The 5,156-nt window shown below is 39.3% G+C and overlaps 1 protein-coding gene across 4 annotated transcripts in view; it reads left to right on the plus strand.

Moving 5' to 3' along the window:
• LOC117121377 (prolactin-releasing peptide receptor-like) overlaps positions 1-5,156 on the plus strand; it is a 41,468-nt gene that overhangs the window by 2,329 nt on the left and 33,983 nt on the right. The gene's annotated exons all lie outside the window — the stretch shown is intronic.

Below are 5,156 nucleotides of genomic sequence, written 5' to 3' on the forward strand. Positions count from 1 at the left end.
ATATAAGACATGGGGAACAGAGTAATGTTTGTTATCATTTCGAAATGGGAATGTCATGCTGAATGTCAGCAATACCTTACATATCGCTACCATAGCAACCATCGAAATGTATTTTGAACGCCTATGCCCGTATATTGCTTCGTGCAACAGAACATCCGGCTGTTAATGTCTACTCATAATTACTTAATCCCTGCTGTTGATGTTCCATCTAAAACTGGGAATTATTCGTGTTAGGAGATTGTCATGCAGGTCTTGGAAAAACATGTAATATTAATGTAAACAAAAGTAACTTTATTGGTTCGAACTGTCATGGGTATGGGCATGAGCTAGTCAATAACACATCCTTTTTGCTTGCAATACACAAATTTAGTCACATTACCATACTACTCACACCGTGTCAAGCGGTGGAAACAATTTAATACTAGTCCCTATAGACGAATTGATGATGTTTTGTGCAGGTTAATATTTTGGTGTAATTAGATTAAAATATTGAAGAGCATTATGCGGGTACAAAAGGTGTAGTGACCTCACCAAAATTTGTTTGCGTATTTTGAATGATGAGCGATCATATAAAAAAATATGTGTTGTTGCAAGTTAGATAAACAGTTTTAAAAAACTAATTTAAATAAAATGAATACCGGTGCAAGTTATAGTACTATTGATAATAGGGCCTATGATATGTTTATGATATCTGGCCAAGACGCAATGGTGTTTCTGTCATGAGTTAGCGCGAATTACTTTGATTTCGATTTATTTCATAAAGTTACATTTACATTCACATGCGTGATTACAGTAGAAAAAAAAATTAAGTATGCTATAACATATGAAAATATGAAAATGAGATGTAAGGAATCACATTTGATCTTTCCGGGGTGTCAATCGGACTTACCGTATTACTGTCAAATCAGAACAGGTCCCAGAATAATAAAATGTGATTCAACTTCTAGAACATCATTTAAATGTACACTTACGCAGGACTTAATTAGAATATACAACATGCATGTGTCTTGCTTGGGATTAATAATGTTGATTTACGGAATTATATTATTAAGTCCTATTTTAGTTATTCTTATTCATCAGCAGAAATACCTTCCCTTACAGGATAGAGTTTTTTTAGCAAAAAAAAAAAAAAAAAAAAAAAAAAAACCAACAACAATCAGGCCTATAAACAGACCTAAACTCTACAGAGGCACATTGAATCAATTGATAGTATAAGCATGCTACTGGACTATGCGCCCGTAGGGCGTACGGGCAGAGCGGACTGATTTTGTTCGCATACATCGACCTCAGTGTTTCATTTTTTCGCCTACACCGCGTTCGAAAAAATGCACTGCCCGTGATCGGTGCTCTACAGGGAATAAATAACACGTTAGATGAAATGTACGTTTTTGTTGTTACATTGCCGCTTCCTATTATTAGATTTTAAAAGAGGTACACAAAGTGGTGATTCCTGCGATCGTTGCCTTGTTTTTTAGATGAGAGGGGTTGGATTAGAAGCTTTATATGGCCGCTAGCATTGAACATTCGAACAAGAAAGTCACGAACCAAAAATAAGCCGCGGAAAATACCTCTTCTTAGAACTTGTAAAATGTCATCCATAAGACACGATTTCATCAATACATAACTTATAATGTACCGGCAAGCAAATTAATGTAGACAAGAAATCAATATAAGTAAAGGGCGCCGAAGTATTTGTCAGAGCATTCGACTTAAGTCAGATTAGCAAACGTGTAGGCCTTTGAGAATAATTTCAATGAAGCAGGCGCGATGCTTTGAATTTTCAGTTGATTTATCGTGCAAATCGTTTCCTTTAGTGGACATTTCGACGATATTGAACCCGATTACAGAGTGCAGTCGCTTTCGGTCGTGCTTTTACCGTGTTAGCCTTATACAAAATAAATAGTATTTTCACACTTGGGTGGAGAATTGGTTTGTAGAACAGATTAACAACATTGCCTGCGATATGAAGCTTCGTTTTTTTTGTAGGCATCAAATTGATTATTTGCTAAACGCCGATTCAGCTAAACACTTGTATTGATGGTATTGCATTACAAATATCGTATTATACCCGAATATGACATTATGACATTCGAGATCATCCAAAATTGGCTTCAGTTAGTTGCTGATACTGTGAAGTGTATTCCCTGTTGCGATTACATTATAGTACGGCTCAGATACGTGATTGTATGTGGATCTTTATTGTTCGATAAATAAATTGAAACCAAAGTGGGCCTGGTCGAGCTTCGATTAAAAGGTTTCGAAAGTGGTCACAGGGGGCGAAGCCCCCAAAATTTTGACAATTTAGGGGTTCATAGGCTTATTTAATCGATTTTAGAGTCTACTAATATGTAGAAAATACATATATTTTTTTTCTCCCCGACGAATTGAGCTTTTTCTCCCCGACGGGGAGGTGGGAAGCTCTCCCCGACGGGGGGAGGCCCTGGACCCCCCCCCCTTTTCTACTGCATTAATTTATGATTGAATGTGTTCTAACGCCAGAAAATATAAGAAAAACATATATATAGTCCTAAACTTCTACTATAATAATTTAACATTTTTTTAACAGGTAACTGCCAGTTAAAAGCCGATGGCTATCTACAGAAAATTGTAAAAATATTTAAGCTCTGCTCTGCGCCCCCTATCAACTGCAGCATGTTGTCTTCAATTTTACATGTCCAGATTGGCCTATTTCATTTTGTTCCTGAGGACTTTAACGCGATATATGCCTCTTAGAAATCGATTCGAACTTCGATCAGTTGGCATCTGTTAAATCATAACGGAACTGATCGAAATTAGATATTTAGGATTAGATAAAATAACAAGAATTGTATTTTTCTACTTTAAACCTACTGCACTTAATTTTATCTGATTTTATCTAGCCTAAATCCAGGCACTCACGGTTCCCTGCGGTCGTCAGCCGACGCGATTATGTAGAACGCTACGTCAAGACGAGCGCGCCACGGATCGTTTTTAATGACGATCCGTTCATACTGTCAACGACCAACCAACAAACAGCGTCGCGTCGTCAAACGCTCACAGGGGGCGGAGTTGGATTCGTCGGCCGACGGTTGTATGCCCGTCGTACGACGCAGTGAGTGTCCGGTTTAAGCGATCGAATATAGAATGTTCTACAAAGAATACAAACCGCATGTAATTCGTTGTAATTTAATAAAGACAAAAATATTTCTTGAAGGTTTGCGTGTTGAAGATCGTGATCATATTTCTACCCGCTACCAAACATAGGCTTACTATACAATATATAATTTGATTACTAAGCCATAACATTGTAAATGTAGGCTAATTGTCAGTGGCGTATCTAGAATTATTGAAATGGGGGTGATAATGGGGGTGCGCGAAGGTGAAGTGAGAGGGGAACGATGATCAGTTGAGGGGCGCTTATTCGCAAAATAAGGTGATTTTTAACTACTTGACAGTGATTTCATGGTGGTTGGGGGGGGGGGGGGGAGTAATTTTATTGGGGGCGCCCCCTCCCCTCGCGCATCCCTAGGTACGCCATTGCTTTTCGTTTGTATGTCACGAGTCATGAGCTTGAACTTCTCACTACACGTGGCTAATTATCTCATATTCTCGTTCACCCGAGTCGATATTTTTATATTATCTGCATTTATGGATCTCAATATCCATTACGGTATCAATGATATTTTTTAAAGTGATGCGCTGGTGTAGAATAACTTGATATGACCTAGCATCACTTTACTGCACGCTCTATATAATTACATACCGGTACGCGCATGTACAGGGAAATGTCGTATGGATAAGCAACATTGTGTAAATAGCCCTGTAGACTTATAAGAAGGCCTGTACGTAACCAGCCGCGACTAATCACGGATCTAATACAAAAAGCGCTGGTTATTAGCCACAACATTACATGCAATTCCCTCAAGGAACTAAGTATAATCTTCCATCTTCCGGCATTGTTCCAATTACGCTTATGCCTTTGAGTGATACACAATGTAAGATAAACATAACTGTTACATTATACCGAAATAATTAACTTGATACTTTAGGCCTAATACCGAAATGATTAACTTTATTTAAACAAAACGCAAGTCCTGTGTAAGACTTTAAGGCGTGTGTATCTAGTGGCGTATCTAAAAGTCTTGAAATAGGGGGTGCTGATGGGGAGGGGGAGCGAAAGTGAAACGGGGGTGCTCGATGATGAAATGAGGGCGCTAACTCGCAAAATTAGGTGATTTTTAACTACTTGCAAGTTGTTTGGTGGGGCGAATGGAGAAGGGTCTCGAGTAATTTTTAGAGGGGCGTGCGCCCCACCCCCGCGCACACCTAGATACGTCACTGGTTCAAAAGCTGCATCAACGGGTTCGGGGACGACTACAGCCGGCAGCCCCATTTTTTTTTATGTTTTCGACCACTGAAAAGAAAGAGTAGGATGGTCACCCCGCAGCAATAAAAATCACAGCTGATCAAAATGGGGGAATGAATTCTGTGGAGTTTACGGTTTTAGGTTGGATTAAGAATTCTAAAAATAAATATGAATATATCTAGTGCAGAAAGTTCTGCTTCCATAACATCGCTAACATGCTATTGCAGACAGCTTTTGACGAGGCTGATAGGTCGGTCGAATCGGGGAGAGTCGGCAAGGCTGAGTGGTCGGTCAAATCGGGGAGAATTTCTGGTTGCGTTGGGGACAGCGCAGTGTAGATATTTCGACTACAGCTTTTTGTGGCAACGCTGATTTGGTCGGTCGAATCAGGGAGCGTTTCTTGATTGCGTTGACGACAGCTATGTAGTGTAGAGATTTCGCCGAAAGCTTTTGGCAACGTTGACTGATCAGTCGAAACGGGGTGGGGGGGGGGATGGGCTCGTTTCTGATTGCGTTGGCGACAGCTACGCAGTGTAGACATTTTGCCGACAGTTTTTATAGCTTTATTCGCCTTTTGTATTCGAAATTTATTCTGATTAAGTCATGGTGTCACAGGCCTACCCCTATGTTTGTTATGCTGTATGTTTCGTCACCTTCGCCAATTCAAATTGGAGACGTGACTATGCGGATCATCAGTTTCCAATGATGCTTGACATGAGCATACTCTGGGCGATGCTCATGAGAATAGCATAATTATATAGAAATATATATATATATATATATTTTTTTTTTTTTTTTTTTTTCTTTCTTT

Source organism: Anneissia japonica, unplaced genomic scaffold (assembly GCF_011630105.1).
Source record: "Anneissia japonica isolate Jap-2015-1 unplaced genomic scaffold, ASM1163010v1 scaffold21_len1647178_cov195, whole genome shotgun sequence".
Taxonomy (NCBI): domain Eukaryota; kingdom Metazoa; phylum Echinodermata; class Crinoidea; order Comatulida; family Comatulidae; genus Anneissia; species Anneissia japonica.